This window comes from Panthera onca, chromosome D3 (assembly GCF_046562875.1).
Source record: "Panthera onca isolate mPanOnc1 chromosome D3, mPanOnc1 haplotype 2, whole genome shotgun sequence".
NCBI lineage: Eukaryota > Metazoa > Chordata > Mammalia > Carnivora > Felidae > Panthera > Panthera onca.
In genome coordinates, this window is record NC_138350.1 from 34,922,206 (window position 1) to 34,946,924 (window position 24,719).

At 43.6% G+C, this 24,719-nt stretch overlaps 1 long non-coding RNA gene across 1 annotated transcript; it reads left to right on the top strand.

Moving 5' to 3' along the window:
* The first annotated feature begins 4,736 nt into the window (after positions 1 to 4,736).
* LOC132665773 (uncharacterized) lies at positions 4,737 to 19,272 on the top strand. The gene is made up of 3 exons (XR_009604268.3): positions 4,737 to 5,868; positions 8,228 to 8,354; positions 14,961 to 19,272. It is a non-coding gene; the product is annotated as an uncharacterized LOC132665773 (long non-coding RNA).
* The last annotated feature ends 5,447 nt before the right edge of the window (positions 19,273 to 24,719 follow it).

Genomic DNA, 24,719 nt, shown 5'->3' on the forward strand with positions numbered 1-24,719 from the left:
CCTTCACATGAATTTGGGGCTGAGAGAGACACAAACATTGGTCGATAGCACAGTTTTACACATAAATGCAATGCTTCCACATATAAAGCAGAATTTTTAGCGTTCCCATATGTACTGGATTTTTTTTTCAAATTTTAAATGTTTATTATTTATTTTTGAGAGAGAGACAGAGCACAAGCAGGGGAGGGTTAGAGAAAGAGAGGGAGACACAGAATGAGAAGCAGGCTCCAGGCTCCAAGCTCTCAGCACAGAGCCCAACGCAAGGCTCGAACTCACAAACCGGGAGATCGTGACCTGAGCCAAAGTCGGACGCCCAACCAACTGAGCCACCCAGGCACCCCTATGCTGGATTTTTAAAAAAGGAATGAAGCTACAATAGAAGTCATGACTGACTTAACTTTTAGATTTACAATGACTTCTTCGTCTTCATTCTGTCATTGATGGCAGCACCACTCAAGGTACATGAGTCATCACCATAACCCACCTGTATTTGTGTTTTAGCAAATTGCTTCTACGTGTAGAATCTAACTACCTCATTATATGTATTTTCTAGTATTTGTACCTAAGCCTTATATATATGTTGAAATACATATTATTTTGTGGAGCCTGCTTGGAGTTCTCTCTCCCTCTCTCTGCCTCTCTCTCTCTCTCTCTCTCTCTCTCTCAAAAACAAATAAACATTTAAAATTAAAATATGTTTAGTGGAGTGATACGCATATAATGATTCTCATGGGGGGGGGGGGTTGTGCACTGACAGAGTTGAGATCCACTGTTCCTATACGGAAACAGGTAAGATGTGTTGGGGGGTGCCCCCTAGTGGTCGGTGTTGTGACGGCATCCCTCCCCCAGCAAGGAGAAAATGAGAGTCTGGAAACGTTGGTAATTCTAAGACTTCCTTTCATTAAATGAGGCAGTGTTCCCTTATAAAAGCTTTTCACATGTTTGTTAAACTTACAATTAAAAATTTGGGCTTCCTTCTTCTGGCAACATAACTGCTAAAATATTTTTAAAAAATTTTTTAATGTTTATTTATTTTTGAGAGAGAGAGAGAGAGAGAGAGAGAGAGAGAGAGATGCTAGTGGGGGTGGGGCAGAGAGAGACAGAGACACTGAATCTGAAGCAGGCTCCAGGCTCTGAGCTGTCAACACAGAGCCTGACACGGGACCCGAACTCACAAGCAGTGAGATCATGACCTGAGCCGAAGTCGGATGCTCAACCGACTGAGCCACCCAGGCGCCCCCCAAAATATTTTTAATTATTGTTTAAAATTATTTTGAGATTCTAAGCTTCACACACATGGAAAATACACTGTTAAATAAGGGAAACTAATCAAAATTCTCTACCTCTCCTCATCAGCAGCATGTATACTCTGAAAAACTCAGGGAAATTAATATGTTATGTTTGTCTCCCTTGGTTTAGAACATTCCAGATTTCACTATGTAGCTTCTGAAATGTACAGCATGTGTGTGTTTGCTTTTGTAGTAATTCACTATTATTTACATCTCTACTTACACAGTTACTACCTTTCAAAACAGAAATGGGGATGTGAAATAGAAGATGCCAGAAACCACTTTATCTCACTGATTGGCTTTCCCAACCACAGTGCTCTTCTTTCCATATAAAATAAGAGTTGTTTACATGGAAAGCAAAAATAGCACAATGGATTTATAGAGGGCTCCATAGCACATCGTACTTAGAAGTTTCCTGATTAATTCAGGAAATACAACACTACGAAAGTTCACACGTATGAATACATTTTGATTACTATTTCTATGTAAACTTACTGTCAAGAGAATTTCACCCATGAGGCGATATAACAATGTAAGCTCTGTACCTGATCACAATGATTTGTTCTTTTACCTTGGACAAAATAGTTCAGTCTTCCTGGACCTTTGAGGCCTTATCTGTAAAATTAGAGAGTTGAACTTAAATAAGGTTTAATGAATGTCCCAGCTTCATGAATCTGGAGGTTGAGGTGAATTTGCCCATGCTATTTTAATTATCAACATGGGATTATCTATAGCAAATTGTAGGCCACCTCTGTTCATTCTCAAACAAAATGTACCACCCAATATAAACCAATTTTAATAGGAGAACAGTATAATGAAAAAGGTTCATATGATGGAATAAATATGACAAATGTTAGTCATGCGTATTCTTGATTACCCTATCGGAGCAGACTATTGAGAGTTAATCATGTTTTTTAAGTGGCCTTCGGTATTGCTTAGAGTAAGTCCGTTTCACACTTGCCTCTTTAAATACTGCTCACGGGATCTAAGAATTTGAAAAGCAGGTAAGAGGCATTGGAGAGCATCGCCATCCTGTCCTTTTGTTAGTCCCTAGTTAGGAACCCCCAGGACAGGGACCACTGGTTGTTATTCTGAAGCAGTCCTCCAGTCCGTAATTAGGAAGATCGTAATCAGACCATAGAATATTTGAGAATGAAGGGGCACCGTTAATAATTACATGAGACAACAAGCATGCACTGGACCTGAACAGGCAGCTCAGGCCATAAGGTCACTCTATGACTAATGCACATTCCTCAAGGTAAGAATGTCTCCTGATTGGAGCAGACTGACTCATTCATGTCCACCTACGCTAAGAAGACATGAACTCTTTTTGTTTTGTTTAACTCTTTTAAATATAATCGGCTAGAAGACTGTTGAAGAATCTCCATAGCCTGCTCATACACTCAGTCATTTATACACACATCCATTCAAAGATTATTCATTGAACACCTTCGAAAATGCCAGGCTATATACAGGTATTGGGAATAGCAGTGATGAAAAGAATGGCATCTGCCATGATGAGGCTCATAATCTCATATGGAGATTATTAGAAGAGAAAACCTGTCCCTGACATCTGGACCTGGCTTCCACTATCACCCAGGCCTCCCTGTTCCCTGGGATCTGGCCCAGATCTCAAAACCAGGCCATGGTATTCTCCCATTAAACATAAACAGTGTCACAGAGGCTCAGCATCAGACAAGGCCACTCTGGGATCGTATGGGTCAAGACCAAAACAAGAGCACTCCCCCAGTAGTCCCGTGTGAACAAAGACAAAACACGACCACTTTCTAAACCACTCAAATGCTCAAATATCCCTCTCTGATCCCTAATTTGAATGACTGCTGCTTCTTACCAATTGTAGCTTCAGCCTTGCTCCATTGTCCCTCCTTCTATAAGATTTATTAAGATACCCATTCAGAAATAGCCCACTTCCTGACATCATCCAATCAACAGCAAAGTCCCACTTCACTACACCCTCCCCCAAATCACCCGAGACCAAATCTGGGTTTTCTTTCACACCCTCCTACTGAAGGCTCCTGGGTTGTCCTTTCTCCCTCACTGCCATGAGCAATAAACCGGACTTACTCAGCCACAAGGTGTTGCCCCTGGTGAACGGATAATTATGATGGCCAGCATAAGGCAAAGAATCAAGCTGAAATGGTATATAGTATTCACTCTGTGTTTCACAAATCTATGACTATGTGAAACATAACCTTCGTGCTTTAATGTGTCTTGTTTGTCCTTGAAAAGGACTATATAAATATTGAAAAATCATTATCTATTTAAAGACAAGTCTCTGAGCACCTCAACCTCCTTAATAGCTGCCCAGATCAAAACCTACAGTGGAGATGATGCTGAATAGACAATCTTTAACTACAAAAATTGCTTTTGTTCTTTTTTTTTTTTTAATGTGTATTTATTTTGAGAGAGACAGAGTGCAAGCAGAGGAGGGGCAGAGAGAGAGGGAGACACAGAGTCCGAAGCAGGATTCAGGCTTCGAGCTGTCAGCACAGAGCCTGATGCGGGGCTCGAACCCACATGCCATGATATCATGACCTGGGCTGAAGCTGGATGCTTAACCAACTGAACCATCCAGGGAACCCCCCACCTTTTTTTTTTTGAAAGAGAGAGAGGACACAAGTGAGCAAGGGGCAGAGACACAGAGAGAGAGAAAGAAGCAGGGCTTACCAGAAACGGGGCTCGAGCTCACCTGATGTGGGACTCAAATTCACAAACTGTGAGATCATGACCTGAGCCAAAGTCAGATGCTTAACAACTGAGCCACCCAGGCACCCAAATTACTTTTGTTCTACAGTGACATGAGTATCTTAATTTTTCCACCAACATAATGTCATTTCATAATCTATGATGCAGCATTCAGTGATTTCATGAACCCATTCTTTTCTGCCATGCAGCCTAATTTGTTTACTTATTTCTGTTTTCTCTGTAGGGTGCTTCTCAAGTATAATCAAGGAGTTTGGAAATTTACCAAGTAATGAAAAATGAAATAATCATAGAAGCATAGAATGAGGAGATAAATAAAATAAAAATTCATTGCCTAGTCAGTATTTCAAAGGAATGAAATACAGTATTTGAAGGTTTTCATTGTCTTTGTCCTGAAAAAGATAAGCGAGATAGAATGGAATGGGCTATCTTTAAAACTACAACGGCAAATTCTCTGGGAGAGCGTTGCCTATGCTGAAGGCCGTGTATCCAAAAATGCCACAGAACAGATTCTGATCTGGGCAAAGGGTTCTCTTTCAGCTCTATAGATGTATTCTTGGCTGTCGTCCACGGAGTGTAACCTTCTCAAGTACAGAGCCATTGGGCAATACAGAAATCCGCACACAGTGGGCAGGTAGTGTATCTCTGCCTATTACCTAACTAATAGAACTCACCACTGGAGCAAGTAGGTGTCAAGAAGGAAGACAGCTAAGAACTTACAGAACTGGAGAAGTGCAGGAGCTCCCATCATTACTACGGCTTTCCTTCTGGTCTTTATTCTTCAAGAAGACAAAAATAGCATCTTTGTTGTTGTCTGGTATCTTGAATATTCCACATGCTGAGAAACATTCTGCACGGATCATGATTTTATTTAATCATAAATGTTGCCTTTCTTTTTCTTTCCTTGCTCCCACTCTTCAAAGGCTCTACAGATGCATCATCAAGGTCAAGGGCATTGCTACTTGTAACTTAGAACAACATAGCATTGTCGTCTGTTTAAATCCCTCTTCAGGGATGATACCCTCCCATCTATTCATTCTGCAAGATTCTAGAATCTTAGACAACATTCTATCAAGTAGAACCTTCTGGATTTCATTTTGGCCTTATTCACTGAAAATTATGGAGCCCAAAGCTTTCGTTTATACTGCTTCTATATATACCTCCAGGGCAAGAAAATGGATGAGAAGAATGGTTATCTTATAGCTTTTCAAACAGAAACTCATTACAATCTCAGTTAATGAAGCATGGAGAAATCAAAATCAAAGCATCAGTATTTACTACCTCCTAGATGCCTGGAACTTTTCAAAGTGAATTACAGAGCAGATTCACACCCTTTAAAGAATTTGTAAATTCAGAAACAGCTGGGAGCAGGTGAGTATTTCTGCAAAATTTGAGAGGTGTGGATCTATGACCAAGGAAGCAAGGACTGTGGCATCCCCAGAAGCTTTCCTTTTGAATCAGGAGCTGCTTTGACCAGGACTTGCGTGGTATAGTGTTCGCAGAAGCACGGATGGCCAAGGACCTCTATCCTATTATTTACCCTTATTACTTCCTGGTGTTGGCACTTCCGCACAAAATGTTGACGCGTGACATCAAAGGCGAAGAGGAGATCCGCAATCCCTAGTTCCTTCCCTGCTCCTCCTAAGCTGAGGGAAGCGAGCGTGGGGAAAACGTGCAAATATCAAGGAGCAAAATCAAAACAGCCAAGTTCATTTGGGGCGGCGTACGTGATTCAAAGCGCGGTGAACATCCGCGGCGAGGTCTCGCCGCATTACTTCTATGAGAAGGCACGATGCAGTAGCTGGGAGCTGGGGCTCTGGTGCTAGACCCCAGCGTGGCCAACTTGTATCCTTGGGTAAGTTACCCGTTCTCTCCATGCCCCTGTTTTCTTATAAAATGGTGGTAATAATGGTGCCTAACTCATAGGGCTGTTGGGAGGATTGCAACCAGTAACAAAACAAGTAGTACGGCGAGTATTAAATACTGTTAATACATACAGACAGAATCATATTATTCAGCACCCCCGCAAGACCTGAATCAAGATCAGCTATTGCTAGGGGGGAGGGGGGGGGGGGGATGAAGGTTTGAAGCAATGTATCATGAATTCAAGATACCAGCACCTCTGAGTGCATGCCCTCCAACCAGCTTTGTGTTGGTAATTTAGCTTCCTGTATAAATCCGCTAAGAATGTGCTTGAAAAATATAAACAGGTATTCCAGTTTGCAAATAAATAAATATATATATATATATATATATATATATATATATACAAGAAAAAAAAACATGCAGAGGGAAGTAATTACGTCTGGCAAGGCTTGATGGTGGAGGCAGAAAATGAGGCTTCTGGCATGGATCAATGGGCCCTTGGTATGTGTGTTCTCTTGGTTTTACAGATGGAGAAACCGAGCAGCAAGGGAAAGGGGTACTTCAGCAAATGCCACCACACTGTTTAGGGGCGGAGGCAGGCTTTGCACTCAGAAGTGCTCTGTCAGTGCACAGCCACCGCCACGCCTTGAGCTCCCTCGCGGCATAAACAGCTGCCTTCCCCGCAGGTGGGGTGACCCGGGCGTGTCAGGCATCCATCGGAGCTGCTGTGGACCTTTCCGAGGGGTGACAGGGAGCTGACTTCACAAGATGCACAGAGGACAGATCTGCTAGAGAGACAACTGGAAGGGAAGAACTAAGGGTCGTCAGGCCGATGATACGATATCGCATCTGCTTTCTGGGTTTAGAAAGCCAGGAGCATTTCTGGAATTTCCATTCATGAGTGAGATGATGGTGGAGGGAGAGTTTTATATGTAGCAGGAATCAGAGGCCTTTGGGAGCGCGTGGAGTGCATACAGGAGAGATGAGTTCTGCTCAAATGAATTCTGTAGAAGTTAGAAATTGAAAAGGTGGGGAAACAGCCTATCCCTGTATGGTGATCTAAGGAAGGGCTGACCTTAAGAACCTGAAAAAAATTGGCTCTTTTTCTTCTTTTATGTTGATTTACTTTCGAGACAGAGAGAGAGAGAGAGAGAGAGAGGGGGGGGGGAGCGGGGAAGGAGCAGAGAGAGAGGGAGACACAGAATCCGAAGCAGGCTGCAGGCTCCAGACTCTGAGCTATCAGCAAAGAGCCCAACGCGGGGCTTGAACCCACGAACCGCGAGATCATGACCTGAGCCGAGGTCAGACACTTAACTGACTGAGCCAACGAGGCGCCCCCCCACCCCCAAATTGGCTGTCTTTAGGTCCCTTCAGAAACTTAAATGTGGCCCCGTGAGAATGTCATTTGAGAGGAGCAAAGGAAGAAGCAATTAGATTCTTTGAGACTTGGGCAAACAGCCCATTAAGGCACGAGGGAAATGACTTGTGATTTTCCAGTGTCCATTTGACAACACCGCTGGGTTTGGAGTTGTTGCCCGTCGTGCTACACGGTGGAAGAAACAACGGACAAGCGCCAGCCCACCAAGAATGCTCTTGGGTTGCATGTGCTTGCTATAGGATGAATAAGAAGCATGCATTTGGTCCATGCCTTCAAAACCTGTAAATATCTCAGTCTCAAACGTTTATTTGAGCACAGAGACAATGTGGTCAGATCCAATCCTGACTTAACGAAATGCCTTGCAAGAGCCCTTAATACTAGTAATAGCATCCGAGATGTGAAAATCACATCTTCGGGGTGCATGAGGTTTTCGATGATTTTCCATGCGTGTGTGGAATTGACTTAGCTTCTTGGGTCACAGATTTGGATGTTTTTAGCTCCTTGTCTCCCATAGCATTTTTCCCACATTAATGACTAGGGAGACAGTTGCCACAATCCCATCCCCCTGTTTGTCTGCTTTGGAGGACATTGATTTTCACTGGAAAATAAAATGAATGAAAAAGAATGGCCAGGAGCGTGTCCCTGAAACTCTGCTTGGAAGGCACCTTCAGAAGACAGAGGAGCGAGCAGATGCTTGCAAGAAGAGAAGCCCCTCGTCCGTGCCGCTTTCCTGATCCTTTAAATTGGTTCTGGGCTCCAGAATGTTTGTCTTCTTCTCTTTCTGCTTCCCCAAAGCAGAAGCCAATCAATTCAGAGTATGTGCTCCTTGAACAAGTTCAATATGCCAGGCACAGCCGCCACCCATCTCCTTCATGGTGCCACTAGTTCAGCCCTGACCTCCACCCTGCACACTGTCCAAGCTGTCTGAGGTCCTCTAGGTCATGACGATCCTCATTTCCTATCATTGCAGGCTCGGCCGGCTTCAGGACACAGCACAGGAGCGGAATGCTGAACCAGGGCTTGTGGCATATGAATTGCAACATTTCCATATTTTTCCTGCACAAACAGCCGGGACCAGATTGTATACACATTTCAGGGTAAGTCTGAGAGATGCCCTGCTAATCACTAAGAAATTTCTTGAATAAAGGAGGAATGAATCTATTCATTCATTCATTCATTCATTCATTCATCCAATACTTTTGCTGTACTAAAGTATAAGTACTCCTCTCCAAACATGTAAACGTGAATGTTTCCTTTTTTGATTTTGGAAAAGTAAGGACGGAGAATATCCCACATCGATTGCTGCTAGATACGCTGTAAATCTCCCATGGGGGGGACCATGGAAAAGAAAATCGTAAAAATATTTGCTCCTGATTCACAATATTAATAAAAGCTTTGTTGCTATTTAGACAGCCTGGGAATGGAATGAAATATAAAAATCTTGATAAGAGTGAATTTGGTTGGGAACTAAATAGAAGACTTTATCTATCTATCTATCTATCTATCTATCTATCTATTTATTTATTCATTTATTCAGTAGGCTAAACACCCAATGCTGGGCTTGAACTTACTACCCTCAGATTAAGAGTCACATGTACCAGTGACTGAGCCAGCCAGGCGCCCCGAAGGCTAATTCAAATTGTAGAGAACTTACAGTTATTTTTACTGAAAGAATCAGGACACCCAACCTTGCTCTGCCCCTGGTAAGCAAAGAATGACCTGCAAATGTCCCGCTTTGGGACCAGACTGACCTCGGCTGAGATCTCAGCAGACCACAGGGGATCTTGCTAGCTGAGCGAATCCGGGAAAATTGTGACTGAACTTCTCTCTATGTAGCTTCCATTGTCCGCCAACAGCAGGACAATCATAGCGATAAAATACTCCCCCAAGGGCTGTTGGGAGGGTTAAATGAGATATTGTACGCCAAACCTTTTGTACATTCCAAACACACAGACAAGTTCCAATTAATTAGCCGTGTGACCTTCTGGGAAGTCACTTAACCTCACTGGTTTCAATTCTCTCCAATTCTAAATTCTCTTTCCAAACAGCCTCCTTGGATTGTAGAGAATTGTAATTAGCATATCCGGCACCCGCCTAATTTGTGCCAGCTCCCGCTATCACTGCAATTATACTGTTTATATGTAAATGGCACCTCAAGTCCCTGAATGGTGCCAGTGCACTTAGCTAAGAAAACAGTGTCTAATCTTATTGACACGCCTCCTTTCCTTAGCAAATCTTTGTTCGCTGGGAACTCAAAGGTACACTTCTGAGCAGCCCCAAGGAACTGACAAGGTTGAAAAAACTGCAGTATGAATTCTCGAGATTTTTTCTTTGGTTGAGCGATGGGAACAGAAATGACCCTACACATGCATAGTACCCACCTTCCTTTAAAGGTGTTATCTCGACGCTAATTCTGTTTGGATGGACTGTTGCAATTAGCTCTGACAGCCACTTGAAGCATTTTTTTTTAAATTTTTTAATTTTTTTTAAATTTTTTTGAAGCATTTTTAAACTGAGAGGAAATTTTAACTGCCCGAAATCACATCAAGATGTGTGTTTATGTGTGTGTGGGGTGGGGCAGGGGGGGTAGGATGGAGAACACGAGCATGCGTCCAACAGAAATCTGTATAGTCGGAAGGTTTGACTGAATGAGTCTTAGAATCTGCTGGTTGACTCCATTTCCCACCCAAACATCTGAGTCAGCCCTAGTTAAGGCTCATTCATTTAGCACATAAATTTTGCCAAACACAGAGAACACAAAAATGACTAATCATTGCTTTGGGCCTCAAAGAGTCTCATTAAGGAGCCAATATACAAGCAAGGATGATGTATTAGGATGTTAGGGAAGATGGGTGCTGCCATGGGGCGCAAAGGAAAGAATAAACAACTTCCCACTGATGAAGGTGGGAGGGGGCTGGTGAGGAATAGTCTAGAGAGGAGGCGACCATTTTTGTCTTTTCCAACTTTGTGTTCCCCCAATTATTAAGGTTTCTTCTCTGCTCCTCCTTCTAAAGAAAGATGCTAGCTCTTGCCATCTGTCAAGTCTAAGGCCTCCTGTTTGGGGACATGACATTGTCCCCAAACTAAATGTGTCAGTGGGAGAGCTGCATGGCTAATAACTGCAAGCAAAGCAGAGTTTTGCTGACTTGTTTGGGCATGTTCCCTGGAAGGGGAGACTCAGCAGGGCCTATTTGTCAACCTCCTCCTGAGTGGGGAAGCCAGGGCTCACCAGCAGCTTGGGGTTCCTATGGGTCATATTCCCGAAGCCCCCCCCCCCCCCCACCCCAGTTTATGGTATAAACAGTGGGTGGACTTTTCACGGGGTCCACCCAGTAAAATTTCAAAGCCCTTGTCTTTAGGATAATTTATTCATTGGAATGAGGCCACTGTGTGCCAAGAAGAATATGGAAAGGTGCTTAGAGTCTCTGCTTAGAGTCTCTCCATTCCCATACAACCCAACCCAGAAGTGGTTCTTGAAAGTATCCAACAACCATCTTTATGAGCTTCAGAGTCCCCGGGGCAGTCGTTCTTCAATTTCCCATGTGTCAGCATCACCTGGCCCCTACCCCCAAGAGTTTCCTATTCAATAGGTCTGGGTTGAACTTGAGAACTTGAATTTCTAGCAAGTTCCCAGGTGAGACCACATTTTGACCACCACTGCCTCAGAATAATGATTGATTGTTTCCTGCTAAAGCAAGCTTTTCAGACAATTTAAGTATAAGATTTAGTGCAATCTTGCATGGTTAGATAAGATTAGACCAGATGTAATAAGAAAAGGGTGTTTGTTGAGGTGCCTGGGTGGCTCAGTCAGTTGAGCATTTGACTTCGGCTCAGGTCATGATCTCACAGTTCGTGAGTCTGAGCCCCGCATCAGGCTCTGTGCTGACAGCTCAGAGCCTGGAGCCTGCTTTGGATTCTGTGTCCCCCTCTCTCTCTGCCTTTCCCCTGCTTACGTTCTGTCTCATTCCCAAAAACAAATAAACATTTTAAAAGATTCAAAAAAAAAGAAAAAGATGTTTGATTAAAGATCACCTTTGTCTTGGGGCGTCTGGGTGGCCCAGTCAGTTAAGCAACCGTCTTTGGTTCTGGTCATGAGCTCGTGGTTCATGAGTTCAAGCCCGGAATCAGGCTCTGCTCTGACAGTGTAGAGCCTGCTTGGGCTTCTCTGTCTGCCTCTCCCCTCCTCCCTCTCTCTCTCTCTCAAAACAAATAACTAAACTTAAAGAAAAAAGATCACCTTTGTCTCACTTGGCTGAGTGGGTGGGTGACAGGTTTCCCAGAAGCATTCTTCATTAAAGTTTATCATGAAATTGTTTTATTTTTTTAAATGTTTATTTATTTATTTTGAGAGAAAGAGTGCACAAGCAGGGAAGGGACAGAGAGAGAGGGAGAGAGAGAATCCCAAGTAGGCTCCATGCTGTCGGCACAGAGCCGATGTAGGGCTTGATCCCCTGGACCATGAGATCATGACCTTAGCCTAAATCAAGGGTCGGATGCTTAACCAGCTAAACCACCCAGGGGCCCTTAATTTTGTTTTTTAATCAAGAATGCTAATTTCTTTCCAGAAGAAGATTGGGAATTATATCATACAGACTTAGATTCCCAGACTGGGTTAAGCCCATATATTCTTTTACACCAGGAACACAAGGCAAAACCTCCTTACATAAATAGAAGGTAGCTTTACTGAGGATTCAATCTCCTCCCTCAGGTCTCTAAGAAAGGAAATGGCATCACACCACATTGCACTAGAAAATCAGAGTTCCTGCCATCTACACAGCAGTAGAGTTCCTTGTCTGCCCTTCTCTCTGCAAGCCATCTGTCTTGGCTCACTTGTAGTTTTCTCTGCGTCTGGCTTTAGTCTGTCATAGCTTGAACTACGACCACATATGGCATTGCAGCTCTGTTCCCATAGCTAACCGACTCCTTTTGCTCCTCCTTGTGTTCCAGAACTCCCCTGAGAGAAAGAACTGACTAACCCAGCTTGAGCCAGGGATCTCACCAGACCCAGTGGGGGTTGGGGAAATGCTGCCAGCTCCAGGGCCAATGGCCCAGCGTCCTCGACGGGAAGGGGAGTCTGGGTAGGGAGGCAACGATGGGTGCGTGCAAGTGAACCATATACATCCTACCTCGAAGCTTTGCATACGTGGCACTCCACGCATAAAGCATCCGGCTAGACACTCAGTAAAGAGTAGTTTCTTTTCTACCTCATTGTTCTTCTGGAAAATTCATCAGGAGTTCAGAGAATGAGGTAGAAGATTCTGGTTAGCTGTACCACGTCTAGCAGGAAAGCATAGGGGGGATGGTCTTCTGAACCCTTGCTCCCCCCACCCCCCACCCCCTTACTGGCTGCACAACTAGTGTTATTTCAGGGCTCGGTCATGTTCTCAGTCCCGGGGCTCCACAGGAGAGGCAAAATCTTCAGGTCTGCTAGCTCAGGACACCAGGGAATAGTCACACACCTCTCTTTCTTCACACTTCAGGAAAGTGTGACCATTTGTCAGAGGCTTTCTTTTCGCAGCAAAGGTGACAGAAAAATTATGGGCGTTGTTAAAAAACAAAATTCAACTGAGTAAATGTGAGGATGTAGTTTGCTTTATTCGATGATTCACGAATCGGCAGCATCCCATCTTCGCAAGTAGGAAGGAGAGCTGAGGAGTTAAACAAAATGGAACCTTTTAGAGGTAGGAGGGGGCAGGGACAAGCAAGTCATAAGCAAAGGAAAGGATTGTTTCAGGCCAGGTCTCCTTCCTTTAAGGTCTATCGGGCAGATGACCTCACTAGTACTGGTCAAGTAATTCCAGGCTTATTGGTTTAAATTCCACTCCTGGGAGAGGCTGAAAATGTAATTAGGATAGGTGTTATGTCTGGCTTCACTGGCATGGGGCTCAGCACAAGTGACTCCATTTTGGACCTCTTGTTTCTTTTCTTAACAATGTGTGAGATTGTACCTTAATCTGAAGTGTCTAAACCATATGCTTAACCATTATCCAAAGGTTTGAATAAATATGTGGATTTAATAGCATATATTATTTTTTGCTAATTTATGGGGGGGGGGGGAACCCTTTCATAATCCCAACAGAGACCATGGCTCTTAATATTAGCATTAAGGGTTTATAAAAAATGTAATAGTTAATTCAAGTCCCTGTTTGGGCATGTTCAATTCAAGGAGATTTCTTACCTTTTCTCTAGTCCCCTCCGCTCCTTCTTTCTTTTGTTATTTATTTATTTATTTATTTATTTATTTATTTATTATTTGAGAGAAAGAGTGAGAGAGCACAAGTGGGGGGAGAGGGCAGAGAGAGAGAGAGAGAGAGAGAAAGAGAGAACCCCAAGTAGGCTTCATGCTCAATGAGGAACCTGACACGGGGCTCCATCCCATGACCCTGGGATCATGACTTGAGCTGAAATCAAGAGTCGGACAGTCAACTGAGTCACCCAGGCTCCCCTTTTGTTTTATTTTAAATTTAACTTTTACCAGTATCTCTAGGACTTCCTGTCGGTAGAAGCCGTGTTTTTCCTGGTAGAGTTTTGACCCGTCATGACCTTAACACCAAAAGGCAAGGCGGCAATCCAGTGCCACAGTAAAAGGTCCCTCGGGACATCCTTGTCCCACTGTGGTGCTTGCAGCAGTCACTGCCGTAAGACAGCGGCCAGGGGCACGGACAGCACCCTGGGAGCTCCTGTGTTCACAGTGTACCTCTGGTCTGTTCACCAAGGCAGGGGGCAGGCTCTGTGGGAAGAGTCACCCAGGTCTATTTTAATTGCAAAGTAGTCGCATTTCTTTCTGTATTGCAGTAAACTGTATATTAGTTTAGCAAGGATCATTTCCTGAAGGTACAAAAAATTCTTTTTTCTCAGATTTTGTCGCTTCCGAGCAAACTACTCTTCCTTGCCACATGTCAAATCGACCATTGACTAACCAGGCACCATAAGAACATACTGACATTATTTCCTTTGGGAATTCTGTCGTTTTCAATCATTTTCGTGTTGGTGGGAAAGAAAATATTGAAAGCATATTTCATTGTATTTACCCTTTATTAGAGGGTTTCCCATATTCACAACCAGTAATTCCTCAAAGAACTTAGACACAGAAACCACCAAATGAAAAGTTCAAAATAAAAAGTAGCCCTTTCTTCTTCAGGTTGGCTATAATTTTTCAGATTGCTCAGCCAAATTATGGAAAATCATATTTTATCCAGTAGTTATAATGAACCTCTGTGCTCCCGCAGCAATCTCTTCATTTATCTTCTCATATATTTTAGGAAGAAAAGCTTTTATCCAGCATTCTTCCCTTCCGTGTTTTGTTTGGTTTTCCTGCTTTGAACTGGATCTGAAAACGTCTTCTTAATTTGAAAATAATCTTTTCTTTGGAACTACACAGCCGAGGTTCTCAAAGCTTAATGTGCATCAGAATCACCCAGAGGGCTTGGGGGCGCCTGGGTGGCTCAGTCAGTAGAGTATCCGACTTGGACTCAGGTCATGATCCTGCAGTCCGTGAGTTCGAGCCCTGTGTCAGGCTCTGTGCTGACAGCTCAGAGCCTGGAGCCTGCTTCAGATTCTGTGTCTCCTTCTCTCTCTGCCCCTCCCCCACTCATGCTCTGTCTCTATCAAAAAATGAATAAACATAAAAAAAATTTTTTTAAATAATAAAAATTAGGGAAGTCAATATTATATTCAAAATCTTTGTCACTTTTTTTCTACAGTTCAACAAGAGTGTTTGTAGACTATTGAAAGGTGGATTTATATATAAGACTTATTTCCCATTGAAGATATCAGATTGGAGTCTTCTGATGAAGACATCAGATTCGAACTGACAGCGCAGAGCCCGACACAGGGTTCGAACTCACGGACCGCAAGATCATGACCTGAGCCGAAGTCGGATGCCCAATCTACTGAGCCACTCAGGCACCCCGACCTCCCTACCTTTTAAAGATGAAAGAGAGGTTTAATTACCCCTAAACCTTTCTACAAGCCCCCTCATCCCTATGCAATTTACTTTTCATGTCTTGCTATATTCCACTTATTTATTTTTATTTATTTATTTAAATGTCTATTTATTTATACTTCCCACTTATTTATTTTTTATTTATTTATTTAAGTGTTTATTTATTTTGAGAGACAGAGAGAGTGCGCGAGCAGGGAGAGGGACAGAGAGAGAGGAGAGAGAAACCCAAGCCGGCTCCATGCTATCAGCACAGAGCCTGATGTGGGGCTCGATCCCACCAACTGCGAGATCATGACCTGAGCTGAAACCGAGAGTCAGACGCTTAACCAAATGAGCCACCTAGGCACCCCCACCCCCCACTTACTTATAAATACAAGCTCAGCCACCAGGTAAGGAGTCCTCTTTTCCAAACATAGAAATTCCTGAAGAAAAGGGGAAGAATTAGCTACTGTGTCCCACTGACTTTGCCATTTAGGGCCATGTAACTCTGGGTGCAAATTTCAAGGGATAATGAAAACTATAGCTTTCCAGAATTGAAATACTTTTTGTAATTGAAATACTTTTGTACTGGGAAAACGGCAATTGTACAAATGAAGGATAAACAAAATCTCCTAAGTGAAATATTTTCTTCACCAAATGAAGTTTAGTCAACTACTAATTTAAGGCAACATTTCACATCCTCTTGTATATCAGCTAGAAAAACTGATAGCACCCATAATTTTCATTTATAAATGCAAAAATGCAGCCCTGTTTTCTCAAACTTATTAAAGTTGATAACTTTATCACTAATACCTTCTGGATTAAAACTGTAACCATCCAGGGGCACCTGGATGGCTCAGTCGGTTGAGCGTCCGACTTCGGCTCAGGTCATGATCTCACAGCTCGTGAGTTCGAGACCCACGTTGGGCTCTGTGCTGACAGCTCAGAGCCTGGAGCCTGCTTCGGATTCTGTGTCTGCCTCTCTCTCTGCCCCTAACCTCCTCGCATTCTGTCTCCGTCTTTCTCAAAAATAAATAAACATTAAAAAAAAAAAAAACTGTAACCATCCAAACACAGGACAATTAAGTAACCAGAGAATATTTAGACCAGAAATAGGAGACAACAGTGTGAACGAGGTAATCTTTTTCTACCATGAATTACAAACATACAGAATGAAAGTTGAAGAATATGTAAGGAAAATGGCTTTATTTAGTTTGATTAGACAAAAAAAAAAATCTTAATTTGTTTTTAAATTAAAAACGGAGAACACCAATTCTCCACAGAGATTCGTTTCCATTTCAGCATAATAAAGAAAACGTCTCTTTCTCTAGAGGGAAGAATGGCGGTTTGCCAACAGCTACTGACACTGGGGTCCAGCTAAGGTCGCGGTTCTTCAACTGTGATGTGGGTGCCCTATGTGTTCTGCATCCTGGATCCCCACCTGTAGCCCTCATGGGACTTGGGGGGTGAGGGAACCGATTCCAACAAGAAGCTCCCGCTGTATGCTGGGTCTGGAGAAATACACTAAGTCCAAGAAATGGGTGCCGTCTTTTTGGCCAAGACGACGGAAGGGTGACAAGTCCCCACACCCCTTCTGTGCCACTGTTTAAGAACTGTATGCCTGCTCATGACTCCATTGTGAAGCCCCTTTTGATTTATTTCGCCAACTTTCTATATTTTATGTTTGTAGCAATTCTTTATACACTGTGTATATAAGACCTCTGCCATTTAAATGTGATGCCATATGGTCGTGTTTGGAGGTACACAAGCAGAAATATTATTTTAGAGTATGGTATTTAGAGACAAAAGGACACAGATCATAAGTGTACATCTTTTTTTTTTAAGTTTATTTATTTTCAGAGAGAGAGAGAGAGAGAATCCCAAGCAGGCTCCCTGCCGCTGGCACAGAGCCCATTGTGGGGCTTGAACCCACAAACTGTGAGATCATGACCTGAGCCGAAATCAAGAGTTGGATGCGCAGCGCCCACTGTGGGGCTTGAACCCACAAACTGTGAGATCATGACCTGAGCCGAAATCAAGAGTTGGACCCTTAACCAACTGAGCCACCCAAACACCCCCTTAAGTGTACATCTTGACAAATATCACAAAGTGAATATGTCCAAGTACTGTCCAAGAAATAGACCATTAGTAGCGCCTCAGAGGCCTGCTCAAGCCCCCACAACCTACAGGCGGCCCCTCTCCTGACTCCTAATGCCACAGGTTAGGTGGACCTGTTTTGAACTTTATATACATGGAACCAGTCAGTGTGTTTCCTTTTGTATCTTGTTCATTTTGTTCATGTTATTGTTTGTAAGTTTCCTATAACACACTGTTCTATGTGGTTCTATTTCATTCACTCTCATTGCTACATGGAATTCCATTTTAGGACTGCCACCACTTAATTATTTATTCCACTGTTTGTGGTCACTTCCATTGTTTACATTTGGGACTATAAAGAACAACACTGCTGTGAACGTTCTTTGATGCACATGTTATATGCAATTCTGTTGGCTGTAATTTTAGGAGATAATGCAGAATAGGTTCTACAATGGCTGTACCAGATTATATTGCTACCAGAGCGTATGAGTGTTTCTGTCCCTCCCACACACGGCACGGTTCTTCCATTTCAACTTCAAAACCAGCCTAAGTTCCAATAATCACACACAGGTCCACATAGAGTACATGCATCATTTAAACTTCGCATGGAACTTACTGCTCTGTCTCCATCTCTGTAGGATCAGTGTAATCAGTATTTGTTTTAAAATACTTAAATTCTGGGGCACCTGGGTGGCTCAGTTGATTGAGCTTCTGACTTCGATTCAGGTCATGATCTCTCAGTTCATGGGTTTGAGCCCCACAACCGGCTCTGTGCTGACAGCTCGCAACCAGGAGCCTGCTTCAGAGAGCCTCGCTCTCGTTCTGCCTCTCCCCCGTTTGTGCTCTGTCTCTGTCTCTCAAAAATGAATAAACGTCTAAAAATATTTAAATTCCTAGGTTTGGAAGGATAGATGTCATTGACATGTCCCATTCTATAGGGTCGTTGTTTCAAATGATTAGGTCGTGGACTCCTTTGAGAATAAACCTTAAGTCCTTCTCCTCTCTAAAATGTATTTATGCACAAATGCCCAGAAACTTCTACCTGAACTTCTGAAGAGACTCACACCCTCAGAAGCCCTTCAGTTCCTGACCTCCAGATCAAGGATTCCCTTATAAAGCACTGACATTAGCCGAGTAACCGCTCTCAAGAGATCTTCCGCTTCTTACTTCCTGCCTTTTCATTTCCCTCCTTTTCTTCCAGTGGAGCAAAGTTCCAACTTCCTACTTTGAAGGCGTCACACCTCATTTCAAAGAGACCAGGGACCGCCTCATGCATGCTCACTGGCCTGGGGAGTGGGAAGGCCTCTTGCCAACAATCTCTTTATTATTGTCTCCTCTTCACCAGCCTGCTGCCTGTGGCTCCCTCGGGTGGCGTCAACTCACACACATCCACCGTGCCCGAGTCCGACTCCACACCCTGCTGCTGGCTGTCTCTCTTTCTCATCTCCAGTCTCCAAGAAGGAAACATTCTTCCCCAATTTCCACATTTCCGGGGGGAAAATAGATCCAATCTGTCAAGTGGTGCCAAGCCCCATGCATCCCCGATCATTAGAGCCACCCGGAACTCTGATGGCTGGCCCCATCCCAGTCAAGTTATATCAAGGTCTTGGGACAGAGGCCAGGCATCAGTATATCTTCCAGGTTTCTTTGGGTAATCCTGATGTTCAGAGAAGGTTGAGAACCAGTTGTAGAGGCTAAGGGCTGTGGACAGACAAACGATATAAGAAATGTTTCACCCAAATGTATAGAAGAACCATTTTGATGTGCAAAGTATGAGGGAATGAAAATGCTCCTGAGAAACCTAGAGAAGATTTGTCTGCAGCAGTCCATTAAATTCGGAACACTTGGAGCGATGAGGTCTCCACATGCTGTCCAGGCTCCCCTTTGCCCAAGAACAGAGACAAAAACTGAGGTCTTTACCCTCCCACTGGCTTACTGGGTTTTTTTTTTTTTTTAATTATTATTTTTTTTATGTTTATCTTTGAGAGAGACAGACAGAGCACCAGCAGGGGCGGGGCAGAGAGAGAGCAAGACACAGAGTCCAAAGCGGGCTCCAGGCTCTGAGCTGTCAGCACAGAGCCCGATGTGGGGCTCGAACTCACAAACTGCGAGATCATGACCTGAACTGAAGTTGGACACTTAGGCACCCCTATTGTTCTGTCTTTTCAAAAATTAAATTCTTAGCGTTAACGTTTTTGTTGTTAAAATAACCCATACTCAACAAAGAGCAACTTTTTGAGTACGCATTACTCACATAATTTAAAATAGGGGGTTGCCCAGGGCAGCTCAGTCAGTTGAGCCACGGACTCTTGATCTCAGCTTAGGTCTTCATCTCGGGGTCTTGAATTCAAGCCCCGTATTGGAGTGAAGCCTACTTAAATAAATTGATAATAACAAATTAAAAGAGTTGCTGAAAGAAATGCTATTGTTAAATGTAGTCCCTTCGACTTTTTCTCTGTTCATGTGATTCCTGCATTTTTGGTCAAGCGTCGTCATTATTACACTATATTAACTGAACTTTCTGCCTTTTTCCTTAAATTCTAACGTAAGTGGCTTTTCTGGCTATTATATAATGTAACTTGAAAATATATAATCTCGCATTTATTTTTTAGCATTATTTAAAAATATTCTCTCAAAAAACCCAAAATTAAAAAGAAACCAATACGATAAAATAAAACAAATTTTTTTTTAATTTTTTCAACATTTATTCATGTTTGAGAGACAGAGAGAGACAGAACACAAGCAGGGGAGGCGCAGAGAGAGAGGGAGACACAGACCTGAAGCAGGCTCCAGGCTCCGAGCTGTCAGCGCAGAGCCCGACGTGGGGCTCGAACCCACCAAAACATTCTTTCTTTACTAGGAAGCCACAGAGGAGACCCTTTCCCTCCATGTATGAAGTCTCTGTTCGGAACCACAGATAACAAGACTATGGGGTTGATTTGAATCTGAAAAGCTTTTGCTCTCTTACTTTCTCAGTATCTCACTTTTTTATTTTCTTTCTTTTCCCCCATTTTCTTAAGTTATAGGACTGGGCTGCAGTAGGGCACCTGCTTCTCATTGGCTTGTACCTTTGGACAATGTACTAACCCTGTCGGTGCCATCATACCCGGGGCACCCGGGTGGCTCAGTCAGTTAAGTGACTCTTGATCGTGGCTCAGGTCACGATCACACAGTCCGTGAGTTCGAGCCCTGTTTTGGGCTCTGCACTGACAGCTCGGAGCCTACTTGGAAGCTCTTTCTCTGCTCCTACCCCACGCATGCTCTCTCTCTCTCAAAGTAAGTAAATAAACTTAAAGTAAATGAGGATAACAGCGGTACTTACCTCTTTGCCATTTACGTGTTTCTTTGCTTTAACAAGCAAGTATTTTGCATGCAGGATAAGCCAGATACTGTTGTAGACACTTTACAAATACTAACACATTAAATAACAGGGTTGTGAAGATTATACGAATAAAGTCACAGCGTAGCACATGAGCCAAGAGCATCAGTATCCTCTCTCTGCTCATCCATTTCTTTCCTCTGGATTTTTGTTCATTTTAGAAGTATCTGCTAGAGGGGCGCCTGAGTGGCTCAGTCGGTTGGGCGGCCGACTTCGGCTCAGGTCATGATCTCATGGCTCGTGAGTTCGAGCCCCGCATCTGTGCTGACAGCTCAGGGCCTAAAGCCTGCTTCGGATTCTGTGTCTCCCTCCCCTCAGCTCCTCCCTTGCTCACACTCTGTCTCTCTTTCAAAATAAATAAAGATTTAAAAAAAAAAGAAAGAAAGAAGAAGTATCCCTGCTAGGGGAAAGCAGAGGGAGACAAGCCAGCCTCCTGGTTGAGCAAAAGCTTTGAAGGATGTGGAGGAGTTTTCCATCTAAGGCAACAGGAAGAGAAGGCAGGATTGCAGGAGGCGGCATGGCCCCAAGTTTCAGGAGTGGTGAGGAAGCCAGTGTGATGGAGAGTCCAGGAGATGAGATCAGAGATGAGCGTATTTGCGGGAATGGGAAAGTTTACGGAGACTGGAAGCTGGCCTCTGATGGCCAAGGAGAATCTCGGGTTCCAATCAAGCTTCCTTTATCTAGGACATTTCTTTTTAAAAATAAAAAACAGGGGCGCCTGGGTGGCTCAGTCGGTTAAGCGGCTGACTTCGGCTCAGGTCATGATCTCGCGGTCCGTGAGTTCGAGCCCCGCGTCGGGCTCTGTGCTGACAGCTCAGAGCCTGGAGCCTGTTTTGGATTCTGTGTCTCCCCTTCTCTTAACCTCCCCCGTTCACGCTCTGTCTCTCTCTGTCTCAAAAATAAATAAACGTTAAAAAATAAAAATAAAAAAAACAAAAACAAAAACAAAAACAAAAGAGCTTTGTAGAAATATAACCCACATGCGAAGAATTCAGCCATCTAAAGTATATCATTTAAGCGTCTTCAAGCACATTACAGAGTTGTGCACCCAATGCCACAACCTTACACTGAGAACACTTTCATCGTCCCCAAAGGGAGCCTCATACTATCCGCACTATTTCCCTAGTCTCCACCCTCCCTCCCAGCCTCCGGGAGCCACTAATCTACCTTCTGTCTCTACGGATTTGCCTACTGTGGACGTTTCCTATGAAAGGGATCACACAGCATATAGGTCTTTTGTGGCTGGCTTCTTTCTTCTTTCACTTGGTGGAATGTTTTCAAGGCTTATCCATGGATACTGCCTGTATTTCTTTTATGGCCGAATAATATTCCTTTGTAAGAGTAGATAATATTTTGTTTATCTGTTTCTCGGTTGGTGGACATTTGGGTTGTTTCCGGTTGGGGGCTGTTATGAATAACACTGCTGTGAACATCCATGTACAGTTTTTATGTGGACGTGTTTTCATTTCTCTTGGGTATATATCCAAGAGAGTAGAATCGCTGGGTCAAAGGGTAACTCTGTGTTTAACCCTTTGAGGAGCTGCCCAACTTTTTTCCAAGCCACAGCACCATTGAACTACCATTTAACTCACAGCCACCATCCTTTTGTGAGGGTTCCAATCTCTCCACATCCTTGTTAACACTTGGGTATTGTGTGTCTTTTTGATAACAGCCATCCATATCGGTGTGAGATGGCTTTTCATTGTGGTTTTCATTTGCATTTCCTTCATGACTAATGATGCTGAGCACTTTTTCATCTGTTTGTTGGTCATTTGTATGTTTTCTTTGGATAAATGTCTATTCAACTCCTCCGCCCATTATAAATTGGGCTATTTGTCTTTTCATTGTTGAATTCTAAGGGTTCTTTACATATACTGGATATAAATATTTTTTCAGATATGATTTGCAAATATTTTGATACAGATAGACTTCATTTTATGGATTTTTTCACTTCCCTGATGGCACTGTTTTTTTTATATTAATACAATTTATTGTCAGATTGGTTTCCATACAACACCTAGTGCTCATCCCAACAGGTACCCTCCTCAATGCCTTGATGGCATTGTTTATAGCACAATTTCTTAAATTTTGATGATGTCTAAAATTACCTATTTTTTTTTATCTTGTTGTTTATGCTTTTGGTGTCATATCTGAAGCCATTACTAAAGGTCATGAAAATTTTACTCCTAAGTCCTATTCTAAGAGTTTGTGGTTTTAGCTCTTAGATTTAGGTCTGTGATCCATTCTGAGTTAATTTTTGTGCCTGGTGTAAGGTAGGGGGTCCGGAAAATTCTGGATATCCCATCAAAAATCAAGGACTTGAGTATTTATTGCTAAATGAAAAATGCGGGCGCCTGGGTGGCTCAGTCAGTTAAGCATCTGACTTTGGCTCAGGTCATGAACTCACGGGTCATGATTTCACGGTTCGTGAGTTTGAGCCCCACATCAGGCTCTGGGCTGACAACTCAGAGCCTGGAATTCTGTGTCTCCCCCTCTCTCTGCTCCTCCCCTGCTCACGCTCTCTCTCTCTCAAAAGTAAAATTAAAAAAAAAAAAATCTTAATGAAAAATGCTGTAGATTTTTGACCACTGTACTTAGATTTCAGTGCGAGAACTCGGGCTCATTATCTTTGAGACAGGTAATAAAAAATAAATTACTGCTGTTCATAGGAAAAACAAAATACAACCCTCATCTCTCCATTTACTAATTATTTTCTATTTTTCCGTCTTTAGTTCTCTCTTTCTCTCTCCAAATCCTTTCCTTTTCTTTTTCCCCTTTCTTTCCCACTCCTTTATTGTGTTGTGATATTATAAGCACGTTCAAATATTAAGGAACACACACACATACACACACACACACACACCCTTTGTATAAAAGGGAAAACTACATAAGATCCATCACATAGATAAGAATGATTTTATAAGTTCACTGCAGATTCAAATATTGTAGTCTCCAAATCACTCATGTTTGCTTTATTCCCCTCAGCAACGCTTGGCCCTTGAGGAAGAGTTGATCTCAATGACCTCATAGTGGCACCCACTGAAGCAGCAAGAGTGGGGTAGGGGAGACCACTGACTACTGGGTGGGCATGAGGCAGGTCCCATCTCTGAGCTACGTACACGAGGGGGCACAGTGGGGTGACGAAGATAAGATCTTGACCCACAGGAAGCTCTGTTTTCTCATCTACTGCTTTGCGTCAGCAAACGTAGATGCATAATCTCACCTTATCTGTGACACAGACTGCACCGTGGATCCTTCACCACCCCGGCCACCTTCCTGACTCTTAGATGAACAGGTGCAGTTAGAATGAAGGCAGGTCCCCCTCAGAGGCTTGTGGGGCCTCACGTGGCCATTTGCGTAGCCCCTAGCCTCTGTCCTCTGCTTGCCCAGCACACCTGGCTCATTCCTGCTCCAAAGTGCATCCCAAAATCTGTCCCCAGAGGCGTTCTCGGAGCACGCTACCTGAGACACCTCCTTCACTTTGCCCTCACTGTTTTTCCTATGCCCAACCACCTTGGCTTTTCCTCATGCTTCTTGGTACCTCTTGGGTTTGCTCTCGCTTCCGGAAGCTCAGCCCATGAGACATGGACCCCCGGCTGCCTCCACAGAGCACCACCCACATCGGAGCTCAGTTGGGCACTGGGCTCTTGCAATCCTTAACTCGTTAGTTGTTGCCCTGGGCATGAGACATACATATTAGCCTCCCTTTGGACCAGTATGAAACATCTTCTCCCTGCATTCGCGCTGCCCTTGGCCTTGAAACCAGGCAGTGCTCACGAGGGGACACTCAGAGGTGGAAGGAGGCAGCAGTTGTTCCTCCAGGGGACAGAGTGGGAACTGGTATTGGGTAAGGGCCAGACTGGCAGACCAAGCCTGGAATCCAGCACCTGCCGTCCAGAGTTTTGTGCCTCGCACGCCCCCAGTGTTCTGGGCAGAACCTCTCACACCGGCGGCAAGTGCATGGAGTCTGGTGGCAGGGCGCTGAGGGTCTTGGAGCCAGGCCCCACCCTTGCCCAGTAACCATTGGCTCTGGGGCGGAACAAACCACAAGACCTGTGTGTC